Source organism: Suncus etruscus, chromosome 8 (genome assembly GCF_024139225.1).
Source record: "Suncus etruscus isolate mSunEtr1 chromosome 8, mSunEtr1.pri.cur, whole genome shotgun sequence".
NCBI lineage: Eukaryota > Metazoa > Chordata > Mammalia > Eulipotyphla > Soricidae > Suncus > Suncus etruscus.
The window spans coordinates 76,125,860-76,140,814 of record NC_064855.1 but is presented as its reverse complement, the minus strand read 5'-3'; the positions used below and the strand labels follow the sequence as shown (position 1 = coordinate 76,140,814).

At 34.2% G+C, this 14,955-nt stretch overlaps 2 non-coding genes across 2 annotated transcripts; one reads left to right on the top strand and one right to left on the bottom strand.

The window, feature by feature from the left end:
• Positions 1-4,845: 4,845 nt before the first annotated feature.
• LOC126017039 (U6 spliceosomal RNA) lies at positions 4,846-4,952 on the top strand. The gene has a single exon (XR_007498715.1). It is a non-coding gene; the product is annotated as a U6 spliceosomal RNA (small nuclear RNA).
• A 9,233-nt stretch (positions 4,953-14,185) lies between these two features.
• Positions 14,186-14,304, bottom strand: LOC126016727 (small nucleolar RNA SNORA26). Its single transcript, XR_007498481.1, has one exon. It is a non-coding gene; the product is annotated as a small nucleolar RNA SNORA26 (small nucleolar RNA).
• Positions 14,305-14,955: the final 651 nt, after the last annotated feature.

Sequence of the window (14,955 nt, the reverse complement as noted above, 5' to 3'; positions counted from 1 at the left end):
CTTCTTTCTTTCTTTCTCTCTCTCTCTTTCTTTCTTTCCTTCTTTCTCTCTCTCTCTTTCTCTTTCTTTCTTTCTTTCTTTCTTCCATTCTTTCTTTCTTCTTTCTTTCTTTCTTTCTTTCTTTCCTTCCTTCCTTCCTTTTTTTCTTTCTTTCTTTCCTCTCTTCTTTCTTTCTTTCTTTCTCTCTCTCTCTTTCTTCTTTCTTTCTCTCTCTTTCTTTTTCTTTCTTTCTTTCTTTCTTTCTTTCTTTCTTTCTTTCTTTCTTTCTTTCTTTCTTTCTTTCATATTCCTTTCTTCTTTCCTTCCTTCCTTCCTTCCATTTATTATTTCTTTCTTTTTTTTTCCTAAACTTTTTCATAATTCTTTTCTTTTCACTTTTCTTTTTTTGACTCAGGGAGAAAATTCAAATAAAAGTTAATGAAGTACCAAAAAAAAGGGGGGGAGCAAAATGCACAGTGTTACCCTTCTTGGATAAAATCAGTAAGGGGGCAGAAAAGCATGGGGTCCAGGCTCGGAAGTGACATTAACAGGAGTACTACTACTGCAAATGGAAGTCTGGACATTGATGGCTTCTTGGCTGCAAGGCCCCATCCAAGCCTGCTCTTGCTCCTTCCTCCCTTCCTCCCAACTCCTTACTGCCCTTTATGTCTACTCTCAAGGGCAAAGAGCATGAGACATTCAGGAGACTTCATGTGTTCTACTTCACTGAATCTTCATTTCATTCATTCTACTGTTAGATCTGTTGGATGGGAAAAGTCAAGGTTATTGAGTAGGGTAGCAGGTGAGATTCAAACTGAACAATACAGGGATGGAGCAATAGTATAGTGAATGGTGAACTTGCTTTGCAGGCAGCTAACCTAAAAACAGTCTCCCAAACAGTCTCCCAAAAATTCCATCAGGTGTGATCCTTGAGCACAGAGCCAGGAGGAAGTCCTGAGCAATGCCTGGTGGCTCAAGGTGTGCTTAAAATAGTTTGTATTGCACAGATCAGGCCAGGTTTGATCCCTTGCATGTGGCTGACTTACATTTAATGCCCTCCCCCCTTGAGCCACCAAAAATGATTCCTGAGCACAGAGCCAGGAGAAAACCCTAAGTACAGTGGATGTAGCAAAAGTGATAAAGGAAAGAAAAAGGAGAGAGAGAGAGAGAGCTATATTCTTTTCTTAAAAGCAAAATAATTTAAAAAAGAGACTGGGAATTAATAAATAATTAAAGACTAATTGCTTTTTGATGAAGTTGAGGAATATAGAGTGATATCATGTGACTGATAAATCTTGTGCCCTTTGATGATCAACTTGCTAATACTCAAGAAATTTATAAAAAAAGAAAACTTCAAATTTTGAGTGTTTTTATATTTATTTCAACACATGAATATCTTTACTATGATAATATTATCAAAAGGAACATATGATAATTTATAAATATATGATATTATTTGGTATTAAAATTAATAACAATAAGATTACCAAATAAAATAATAAATACCAAATTAAGATTACCAAATAAAATCAATAAACCTCATACGTTTTCTAAATAATTAATAAAAATCTTCAGAAAATGTTCCCCATAAACCCTGATTTTATTCAAAAAATTTCTGCTTTAAATCACTCACAAATCATACTTGTGGAATATATCATTTATTTATGAGTCTTATTTTTTTTACTTGAAATAACAATATAACTTGAAAATGTAAAATATATATTTTACTAGCTTTGCAAATAACACTTTTTTCAATTGTTTATTATCTAATATTATTAATAAAATTTATTTATAAAATCAAGGTCATAAGGCTGCTGGATTCAAAAATTATCTAATAAGCATTGAAATTTTTAACATAACTAATTTAAAATTTTTTAATTTTAATTTTAACTCTTTTTAATTTAACATAAATAATTTTAAATTTAACATAACTAATTTTAGTGACATATATATGTTAGAATAATAATAAATTTTATTGTAATTGTATTATTTTGAAGAAGTATTTTGTTCACAAATAAGGTTATTATATAATGTCCATTAAAAATAGGATTTTGGCTTTTCTTGAGCTGGAGGCTAGATCTAGCCGGCATGGGGTCTGGGGAGTCCCCAGGCCGAAGGCTCTCTCCCTAGCTTTGGCATGCTGGGAGCCTTGGTAGGCCCCCAACCTTCCCCTCTCCTGCCCCCCAGCCTCCAGGCTTTCCTGGGATGGCAGCCCAGGCGGCCAGACAAGGTGGCTGTCGGGTGGTCCCTCCTGGAGAGGGTCCCAAGCTTTCCCCGCCCTTCCCCCAGTGAAAGAGGGGAGGGCAAAAGGGAGGAGGGCAGGTAGATCCTGGCTTCCAGTTCTCTACCGAATTCTTTCTTGAGATGGAGGCTAGATCTAGCCGGAATGCGGTCTGGGGAGTCCCCAGGCCGAAGGCTCTCTCCCTAGCTTGGACATGCTGGGAGCCTTGGTAGGCCCCCAGGCGTCCCCTCTCCTGCCCCCACCCCTGGCCTCCAGGCCTTCCTGGGGTGACAAGCTCTAGTGCAATTTCTTCCCAGTCTACATGTTCAAAACCACGCGGGCCCCCGCGCGCACCATATATATTAATATTATATCCTATCCTTAAGTTATGTTTTGTGTATGTAGAATGTCCATCTGGTATTCTGCTCTTTGGCACACCTCTGTAAAGCTCATTTTCACTCCTTAACTCTATCACCCCCAACTATCAGTACACCCCATTTACCCTTTGTGTCTTCAGTACTTCAGTGTCCTAATCACACACCAAAGTGGTGCACTGGATTTAACAATCTCCAACTATTTTAAAAGACTTAAAATGGACACGTATGGCTTTTGAATATTTTATGTCTATTTTCTTTGACAGCTATAACTCTTACTAAATATTCCCTTATACAGTGAAGATTTTCTCCACTTTTATCTTTTCTTCTTTCTGTGAGCTGTTCAATAAGGAATATTCGGTGAAAGAGTCCTTCAGTTTAATGGTTATGTTTAACCATGTCATGGAGATTTTTGGACTTGCTCTTGTAGTCCCCATATGGGCCTATAATGCCATGTAGCATTGGTCCTTGTTTGCATAGGCACATTAAAATGGGAAAATACTATACATACAAATAAGTTCTTATTTAATAGAGGTAGGAACACAGAAATCTTGTAGAGCAATGGGTCCTTACACCCTGAACATTGACATAATGACCTGGCACAGGCCTCAGAAGAATGGGCATTCTCCATTCACCCTGATCTAGGGAAGCCATCTACGAAACATCCATGGTTGTCTATAATGTCACCTGGAAGCAATCCTCTACCAGGAAAGACCGTACTGTGGCTCTGACATCGACCTACTCAAAAGAGACTTTCCTTAATACTGAGAAGACTTAACAACAACAGCAACGACCTGCTTACTGGAAAGGGCTTTCTGCATTGCCCTTTAATTGTGAGGTGAAACTAGAGGATGCTCCACACCAGCCTGACTTTAATGTAGGATATGCAGATTCCAGGATCTTTACTACAGAAACCTGATGCCAACAATAGAGACAGCTTGAAAAATAAAACTGTATTGGCATTACAGACAATGACTTGGTTTGAACAAACTAGTTTGCCTGGAGCCTAGAGATGATCTTATGCCAGGAAACTTCTCCTTATATTTAGGCCAAGGCTTTTCCTTTCCATGTCCCTCATATTTTGGTGGGCCTATGCAAACAAAAACTGCAACTCTAACACCGTTTTTACAGTGCTCCTATGACTCTAATCCTTAAAAAAATCCCACTTAAACTTTTGAGGTTAACTTAAACTAATATACATATGCAAGGGAATGTAAGAAAATACTATGCCTTCAAAGTTTAAGGAGTTACATAAGTTTTATGGCCTTAGATTGCTTTGTGTACTGCAAAGAAATGTTATAATGTACTACATCTGGGGACTTGAGGAACAAAGTAATTGTACATGGGTTCTATTTTACTTTTCTTAATGTTCTTTGGCTGAAAGTTCAAAATTAAGGTATCAGCAAGGGGTTTTCTTCTAAGAATTCTGTTTATGGGTGATTGTCCTTCCACTGTAACTTTACCTTGTCCTCTATCTTTGCATTTTTGTTCTCATAATTAAAATTAAATATATTAATAAAAAACTTTAAAAAAATAAAATAAAAGTATCAAAAAATAGGATTTTGAAACAAAGTCCTACTATTCCTAAGAGCATCTTACTTAGCTCTGTCTCTCATGGGTGGTAAAAATAGACATCAGTTCTTAAATATTTTTAGTTCTTAACTTTTAAAAATAGTTTACAGATTATAATACTTCCAAAAGAAATAATGTAGGACCTGAAACATAGTATAGCATTGTAGGGTACTTGCCCTTGCATGGGGTTGAGTTGGGTATAATTCCATGAGTAGTTCATGAGTACAGCTGACATGACCTGCAAACCAACTTAATACATACCTAAATAAAAACAAGTTATCAGAGTCACTGTCTAAACTGTACTCTTGGGAGGGGGCACAGCTGACGAAGCACAGAGGTTACTCCTGGCTACACTCTCTGAAATCGCTCCTGGATCATGGAAACTATATGAGATACTGGGGATAGAATCCAGGTCAGTCCTTGATCAGCTATGTGCACAGACCACGCTCTACCACTGTGCTATTGATATATAATTTATATAATGTTTTTATTGTTATTAGCTCTAAATTTTAATAAAATCAAAGGTAGTAAATAATTAGATTTTATGATAAAGTGTTTTTATAGAGAATGTTTTTATAGAGTCATATTGACAAAACGAAAGAAAATTTTATATTCCTAAGTTAACAGCTAAAATATTATGTCTAAAATTTTTTGGGGTGCAAGGTAATTAAGACCATCTTATCTAGAAATATGATTGTTGTGCTCGCTTTGGCAGCACATATACTAAAATTGGAACAATATAGAGAAGATTAGCAAGGCCTCTGTGCAAGGATGACACGCAAATTTGGGAAGCGTTCCATATTAAAAAAAATACGATTGCTTGTTACAGAATAATTTTCTACAAATTCAAAAGACCTTTTTCTATAGATAAGAAACAGATATATATTGGGGCCGGAGAGATAGCATGGAGGTAAGGCATTTGCCTTGCATGCAGAAGGACAGTGGTTCGAATCCCAGCGTCCCATATGGTCCCTCGAGCCTGCCAGTAGCAATTTCTAAGTGTAGAGCCAGGAGTAACCTCTGAGTGCTGCCGGGTGTGACCCAAAAACAAACAAACAAACAAACCAAAAAACAGACATATACATATTAATTTGCTCATTATATGCATAAATTTTAGAAAGTAATATAACAATAGTTTTAAGTATACTCATTGTAAGATTTGAATAACTGTAGATTCCATGTTTTTATTGTCAATAATAAAGAGAGCAATTTTTAACACCACCAAGCACACCAGTAAATATATTATATAATCTGAATCATTAAGTCAAAACAAGTATTTTTTGACAGTGACTGAAAAAAAATGACAAATAAAAAACTTTAAGTTTGTATGTAAATACAAGATTCAACTTATTCAGTAAATCTGGAGGCAACTGTCCAAAGGGATATTTAAAATTGTATTAACCACAGTAAATTAAGCCATAATAGCATGCTTTTATTAAAGAGACTGTATCTTGAAATATAACATAATATAATGGCATATAGTTGACAAATTTATGAGTTGGATTCAGACTGAAAATACACTGTATATTTAAAGTAGCCATCCTAAGAAATGCTTTCAAAGCATTAAAATCAGAAACTTAACTTTCTCAAGACATTTGAAAATTTTATTGCAATATATTGTAAACAGTCCTTCAGTTCTTAAGCAACTCAGTTTTATCAACAAAAATGTGAATTTCTCTTTAAAGTTAAACCAGATAAAGTGGACTAATATGATCTCAGACAATATAAACTCTTTAGCAAATGAGAAAAGGCATAATGATTTAGACTCAGTGACTAGTACTATCTTCCTGACTGGCTCTTTAAAAATTGCAGAAAACAAAAGCAATCCATTAGTAAAAAGGAAAAAAAGACTATTAAATTGTTTAAGAATAGAAATATTGCCATCTGAGACCCTTCCATGATGATTCATGAACATGCTTCTTTTACATATAGGATATCCCAGTTTATCTGAGTAGCTTCTGTGTTTCTAGGTCTGTAGGTATCACATAGTTATATACAGGAAACTGGACTGTTACTGTGTAGTTGAGATATTGTTAGCATTTATGTCTTGCTCAACTTTCTGGATCCTAGTGATTTTATAGTGCTCATTTATTTTTTATATATGTTACTTTTTTATTTTACTTTGGATATACTTAGGAGACTCAAGAATGAATCCTAAAGAAAGTTGACAGAGTTCTTAGGTCACATAGTCACAGCCCCTCACATGAGGTGCTACCTCAAGTCCTCTATTTGCTGGGGGCCATGAGAGTCATCCTGCAGTGCCTTCAAGCTCATGCATCAGTCTTTACCTTTGAAACTTATTCTCCAGTGATTGCTTGCTTGGCTTTTCACTCTTATAAGTATGCACTTTAGAAATTGTCATTCTGTCTCAAGTTAAAGTCTTCAACTGAAAACACAAGAAGTTTTCTTAGATCTTTCAAATACCTGAAAGCACAGGGCAAGTCACTGACCCACAAAATAAAGTTATAGTCAAATATCTATCACAATACAATTTACCCAAGTAGACACTCAAGAACAGACTCAAAACTAAACTGCAATTGACAACTTGCTACAGATTAAGAGTTAACAAAGAAACTTTGAAAAGTTTCTATTAAAGCACTCATCAGGCTCAACCTACTTTACCTTCTGAAATCAGAAAGATCAGACATGTTCAGAGCAATTTTAAGGAAATAGAATCAATGTCACTGAATTTTACATGAATTGTCAAGAGAGCAAACACTAGAAATTCCATTATATTATTCACAGAATTGTTAGAATTTCTATACAATCTTTGTTTGCACTTTCCCCTCATGTTAAGTAAGGTTTTTATAAGGCATCTATCTTTTAGTATGAAACTAATAACTAATCATGTACAAAGGAAAGGGAACAAAATCAACAAAAGTCCAATTCTGAATGACATTACATAGACCACCAAAAGTAGACAGTTATGTTATCACTAGTAGACTGTTAAAATGATATATCATAGGTACAAAATACACTACAAAGCAATGAAAACACAACGTTGTTATCAAAGTACACTAAAAATTACTATTTTTTTTTTTTTTTTTGGTTCTTGGGACACACCTGGAAGCACTCAGGGGTTACTCCTGGCTCTATGCTCAGAAATTGTCCCTGGCAGGCAAGGGGGACCATATGGCATGCCGGGATTTGAACCACCATCCTTCTGCATGGAAGGCAAACGCCTACCTCCATGCTATCTTGCCAGCCCCCTAAAATTACTATTTTCAAGGCAAGTATTTAAATATTAAACTACACCACCATACTAAGTTAATAGTTACATCATGTAAATCTAGCAAATACTCACAGTAAAATCAGTAGAAAAAAATTTCTGTTTCCAGAAGGAAGAAAAAAATAAATGATATTAAAATAACCTATGAGAGTTCATTCTTAACAACTTTTGAACCATATCCACAGTGCATGCATGAATAAATCAAAGATGTAAAATACCCCTTTTAAAAATAAATATCAACACTATCTTATGCAATTGATACCACTTTATCAATATTACATTTTCCACCAATCCAAAAAAAACTGTACTTGTGAATGTGACTCACAAAAACTGTGGCTATCATGGAATAGAAGGATGTCAAAGCTCCTGAGCAAATGAGGAAAAGTCCCTATATCTATACTGGGGGAGAAGGTTGTTAATACTTTTCCAGCTTCCAATGATCAAAGACCCCAGAATGACCAAATATAAAAAAAATGGCATTCTTTCTTTAAAGTCTGTAATTCTGACTGAACTTCAATTTTATAAATTTTGGAACACACAGTTTGAGACAGAGTCCCTGCTCAAGGTCATCAGTGCTAAAATTTAAAGGCAGCCATAAGATATGTTTCCTGGCCCAGCACAGTAGATCATGTTTACAACATGTCTACTTTATGTAGACAAGCAGGTGGTACCTGGACACCAGAGACTCATAGGTTTCTGGGACACTAGTAGATTCCTTCACAAAGCAGAGAAGGATGTAGAAAAAATTTCCAGTGCTTTCAGCAGTTATTGTCTGATGAGATAATCCCATCCCCCATTAACCCTGATAAGCATCTTCAAATAATCCAGAGTTTAGGCTACAAATACACACCCTGAAGTGCAAACCTTACAAGAAAGATCTGGCAAAGCTTGAAATACTAAAACCTCTCTGTAAACAACTGCAGCATCAGAGTAAAAGAGGTATCTTCTTTATTAAGTAAGTATGAAGTATTATAAGAGAATATTTATGAACATCTCTATGAATACAAGTTAGCCAACCTAAGGGAAATGAAAAAAAAAAGTACCACAACTGAATCAGAAAGAAATAAAACCTGAACAAACCAATCACAAGCACAAAAACTGAAATCATAATCTAAATTCTCCCTTATGATAACAAAATAAGCAACGAACCAATAACCGGACCAGATGGCTTCACTAGAGTATTCTACAAAACATTCAATGAAGAACTATTAAGCATCCTGCTCAAACATTTCCTAAATGTCAAAAAGCAGCAGGGTGGAGAATCATTGAAACATTCTATAAGACCAATATTACTCTGAATCACAAAACTAAGAAAAAAACCACACACAGAGAAAAGAAACTACAGACCAATAGCTTTATAAAATTTTATCAAGTAGGATTGAAGGATTTCTTGTTTGAATGTGTAGCATGGGAGCTAGCCTGTAGAAAACAATGTTTCTGTCTCTCTGCTCTACCCACAAACCACTCTGGGAAATATTTGGCCTGGGTCAGGACTGGTAAAGTCTGTTACAAGCATCTACAATGCTCACATTCTGCCACTCTCTAGTCAGCCACCATGCTACACCTGAAGTTCACTTGTTTTGCATGGCTTGGAATGGGCCCTCACCATCAGACTCTATTGTCAGCTGTGGACTTTAACTTAGGGAAAAATGCTTTTTACAGGAAAGGGAATGTCAGTACTATGTTCAGCACTGGCCTTCCTGATCTACTTTCCTTGCCTTTCTGAGATAAAAGAGCTTCAGGAGAAGGATAAATACTAAAGCAAAATAGATTTGATTGAAGAAAATTTACATAAAGAAATATAAGAAGAGTGAAAGAAAGATATATATTTAAGAGTAAAAATGGTCTTATACAGAGTGGAAAAAGCAAAGAATAACTTTTGGCAAAAAGGCATACGCAATTTCTGCAAATTGTCTGACCTGGAGTTCATTTGTTGATAAGGTTTATCTGGGCCCTTATCACAAGGTAAGCTTTGAAATCCTGATGTTTCTTTTATATTTTGACAGCAAACTTTAGAGTCCCCATAACCTCAGTTTTTGCATCTTGGTGGTGCCTCAGTTTTCACTTCTGAGTGATGTCTCAGCTTCACCTAAGAGCTCAGGATTTACATCTCAATGAGATATATGTTCTTCAAGCCTATAGGCTATTTCAGTTGTGGGCAATTTCTAAATAAGTTTTATTATGACCTCAAAACTCATTAACCACGACTCCTCAACACACACACACACACACACACACACACACACACACACACACACACACACACACGCACCTATCTGACTGCATCAAATCTAACAAGTAGAGAATTACTTATCATGTTAAGTGGAATTAACTGAGGAATGCAAAGATATTCAAAATGCACAGATAAATTTAAATAATATAGTCTTATAACAAAATAAGGCTAACATACTGATGGAATAGAATCAAGTATCCAAAAATAAACAAACGCATACATACAAACTGTGCCAAAAGAGCTGAGTATACAAAAAGAAGAAAATAAAACCTTTTAAAAAATATGGTGCCAGGAAATTAGGCAATCATCTGCAAACATAATGATAATAGCAAAATAGATACAATTTAATTTCATGAATAAAAATTAACTCAAAATAAATTAAAGAATTAGACTCCAAACCATGAAATATACAAATGAGAAAAAGGGTAATACATTCTAGGGCTTCATCAAGATGTATTTGGAGGTTAATAGGGGACATAGAAGCAGCCACGAGTAAATAAGTCTACAAGAACAAGAAAGCTACAAAATAAAAGGAACTAACACAAATCCAAAAAGGCATCAGAGCAATTAAGAAAAAATATTGAAGGACTGATAAATTATATATGAAAACCAGCAATATTCAAAAATGGTAAAAACAAAATTGGACAAATGATCTGAATAAATAGTTCTCCAAAGAAAATGCACAGATCGGATACATTTAATATTAGAAAAAAAATGAAAAGCAATACTTTTTGTGGCAGGCAGTTTGGTACAAAACAAGATACTTTAAAAAAACAATAAAATTTAACAGTAGTTGAATTAGCCCAAAGGCAAGAAGAGATCTTCTCATTAACATGCAAATCCTGAACTCTTGGGAGAGGGAAAACTGAACATCACCCAATAGCAGAAATCGAAGGCCTCACTCAGTTGAATCAGCACCTCAAGAAAGGTAGGGTTCTGAATCATATATGAAATTCAGAAAATACCATCAACAGAGGATTAACTTTTTAGAGGACTGATGCAGATTCAATAAAGGGCACGGCCAGGAGTTATTCGAGAGCACAGACAGAAGTAAGCCCTCACCGTAGTCCCCAACTCCATATATACGTATATATAATTTTAAAAGAAAAAAAATAATCAAACAAAGAGTTTTCTGTTGACAAAGCCTATAGTAACTATTAAATGTGCAGAGAACCTCCAGGAAAAATGTTTGGAAAAATTGTTAAGAAAACTTCCTCTTTGAATGCTAGCTCTATAATGCTTATCTTTTACCTGAAATATGTATCTCTTTCCTTATTTCTATGTCTCTTGTTTTGCTTTGAAGCTCTTTCTGAAGCTCATTTGCCCTGCAAACATGTATTTGTTTCCTTATCCTGTCCTCACATCCTTCTAAGTAAGTTTCATTCAATAAAAATGATCTTTTATCCCTCTGCTCCTCCCCTTCTCACCCATGATTTTAAATCTATGGATCAAAAGGTCCAGGTAAAAATTTGGATCATTTAACTGATGAAGAAATTTGATGGTAATTCTCTGTGGTCATCAAAATTTCCCAGATTTCATTAGTATTTCCAAGAATGAAAATATTGAGTAGTAATAATGCACAGACAAGAGTTAGAAAGTAGGAAAGTTTATTGAAAAGTAAAGGAAAAGAAAAAGGAATGCTCCCCTTGGGGATAAACTTAGTATAGGTCTAATTTAATTTTAAGTGAAATTGGTGGGAGTAGGAGATCTATACCATATAGGTACTTACACCAGACTTTACCAGCTCTGATCCAAGTTAAGCATTTCCCTGAGTACAGGTGGCTGACTTGGATGGAGAAAAACGACATGAATACTCTTCTACAGTCTACTTCCCTTTACCAAGTACCAGCAATAATCTCAAATCCATTAAAACTACTTTTATCAATAATTGTAACTAATAAATTTTGATGAGTATGTAGAAAGAAAGAAACTTGCATACAGTACCAATGATAGTTAGTTCACTGTCAAGGGTAAAGGATATAGTTATTTCTTTAAAAAATAAAACTGTAGGTACCAGAGAGCTATAATAGTTACTACTTTTATTTTTAGGAGAAAAAAGATTATTAGATAATTATATTTTATCAATATTTAAGTACTTTTACCCATTTCCAGGTACAAGGTCTATTTCTACACCATTACATTTAAAGGAATCTGAAGGAAATTATATGTACAGATATTTAAAAGATGGTAAATTGTTATTCCTTTAAAATAAATTATTTACTAGAGAATGTTACTTTAGGAATTTCATTGACATTATAAATTTATAAAGAGCCCGGAGAGATAGCACAGCGGCGTTTGCCTTGCAAGCAGCCAATCCAGGACCAAAGGTGGTTGGTTTGAATCCCGGTGTCCCATATGGTCCCCCGTGCCTGCCAGGAGCTACTTCTGAGCAGAGAGCCAGGAGTAACCCCTGAGCACCGCCAGGTGTGGCCCAAAAACCAAAAAAAAAAAAAAAAGAGAGAACCTAAATTTAAAGCCCAATGTACAAATTCACCCCCACACAAACCACACACACATAAATACCATAGTTAGATACTATTATTAACGTTAGCAACACTATGTTGTTTGTGCATGAGATAGCATTTTTTTTTAATACCCTGAAGTAAGGATTCATTTTTGGGAGAGCAGGGCCCCATATAGCAGTATTTAAGGCATAAGCTTAGCTTTGCACTAAAGGATCACTGCTGAAGGGTTCAGGGTACCAAATGGCATGCCAAGTATTGAACCAGGTCTCTGCATGCAAAGTAACTGCTCTACCTGCTGCTATTTTTTATCTCTCCTGCACTCGAAATAAGTATCCTTATCTTTCTAGCTTATTTTGTGTACTTATTTCACTCTTTTAGACTATAAATTGTTAATGAAAGCATGTATATAATGAAACTATGTATAGTAGAAAGGTCAGCAATAAGAAATGGTTAACTATATATGAAATAAAAGAATAGCATAATATAAACGCACAGAAATAGATTTTGTTCCTTGTATATATGCACTATTAAGATGTATATAATATGAACATAAATTTATTATTAATTTCAATATTCTAACACATTATGGTAATTTAATAGTCTATAAATACAAGTAAAATTATTCAAATCAACTCAATTACATGGTATTAATTGGACTCTTGAAATATATTATTTATGATAGGTACTAATTATTATTAAATATTAAATTTTAAAATTTAAAATATATTAGTATTATATTGCTTAGCATTTAAAATAAAGGGATTCTCTTGGGAAATATTCATACACACTAGTAACACTAATAAAAGAAAACATTTTCCTGTTAAGGACACAATATCTAGTTATTTTTAAATTATTTTATAAAACCATTACATCCATATGAATGTGTAAAAGTTTGGAATTTACACGACTATCATTTAGGAAGTGATTTGGGTCACAGCACCATATCAGGGCTTACTCTTGCTTCTGTGATAAAGGGTCTCTCTAGGTGATGTTTGAGCATCAAATGTGGTGAGGTTGCACTGAGGTTGGAGTATATAGACCAAATGCCTTAGCCCCTGTCTCTGTGCTCAATGCCATTATTTTTAAATGTTATTATCAACATTTTTCCTTTATGTTTTAAAGGAAAGTTGAGTACTATTCATTGAAATGGTTTGTTTTATAAATACATCAACATCAAATTTATAAACACATAAGGGAGCTTCACCAAATTTATAGCTCCCTGCTAAATAATATGAACCAACAAATATTCTTTCCTTCATTTGGTAAACTTCTAGAAAATTAGCTGATAATTACCTGTTACCCAAATATTCTATGGTGGGTTTGCAAAATAAAACTTCTATTCTTCATTCTTAGACTTGAAATATGTACCTGGGTCTTAGTAGTATGTATCCTTATAATTAAAAAGGAATAATCTTTCATGTGGAAACAATATAAATAAATAACTACCAAGATATATTAGTGTTATTTTATTGTGTAATTGCTTTCAAATTTTATTAGAAAAATTTAAACTGTTGTTTCTTCATTAGGAAGCATTTACAAACGTTGTTCATGTGTTGTAAGTATGTATTGTGAGAGAAGAAAAAATAATCAGACATGGGGAAGTATTCTAAACCTTAACCTTTATTTCCCAACTTGAAATTGATTGCATATCTATTCATGTAATTTAGCTATACAATTTAAGAAACATGTAAAGCAACTTTCTATTTATTTAACATTACTAAAATGGAGTTTCACTGCACAACTCAATACTTCTTAGGTTGAAAAAGTACTCTCTAGAACTCTACTCACATATTTATAACATTAACAGAATAAAAATACTGTGCCTTGCATACTGCAGACCCAGTTTCAATCCACAGCAGCCTATCTGATTCCCTGAGCACCACCAGAAATAACCCCTGAGCAAAGAGCCGGGATTAACCCCTCAGCAAAGCTTTGTCTGGCCTAAAAAATACAAAACAAAGCAAAAAGAGTGAGTTTAGACAAAAAAAAATTAAAAATAATCAATATGATAAATTCACACAATTTTTGATTAGTGTTTATTATATTTTATCTCTTATTTTATGTCATAATCATACCATGTATTCTATTGTAATTATTGTATATTTTTCTGAAATCCATAGTGGACAGTTTTCAAGAGGAGCTTTGCAATCTTGTCTCTTAGTTTTACAGCAAATTATTTTACCCTTCTGTGTTAGCCTCTTTAAAGCATTATTTCAATCTTAAAAGGGTACAAGAAGGGCCAGAGTTATAGTACAATGGTCTTGCATGTGACCTATGCAGGCTAGGTCTAAGGCATCCCATATTGTCTCCAGAACCCACCAGGAGTGATTCTTGAATGCAGAGCCAGGAGAAACCCCTGAGCATTGCCCGATATGACCTAAAACCAAAAACATATAGAAGAGTGTATGTTGTAATTTTAATTAGAGAAAGGGAGAAGTTCTGCAAAAACATTTCCCCAAAAATAGTTCTTTTAGCAGAGGACTGTGGAGGGCAGTTATTAATAAATTATACATTGAGACATGTCCACTAAAAGACTAAAGTCTTTCAATTGACACATTTTTCCATATCACTTCGTTCAATCAGTTTTTATGTCCTTCAAGACAAGTATAGAATTTGCATCATTTGATACAGCTTTTCTATTAAATTTCTTCCAAATATATGAAAACATTAATTTATATTCTGTTTTCATTGAATAATAATTATTATTATTGCTCTAATTAGAGGAGATGGAAAAAGGAGACATTAGTAGATGGACATAATATATATATTTCTAGTAAAGAGTGTCTTCCTGGAAGTATAAATAAATTCAGTAATTTAAAGAATATTCTCCTATACTTTCCAAGATAATTGATAAATTAATTAAATAATAATGACAACTAGAG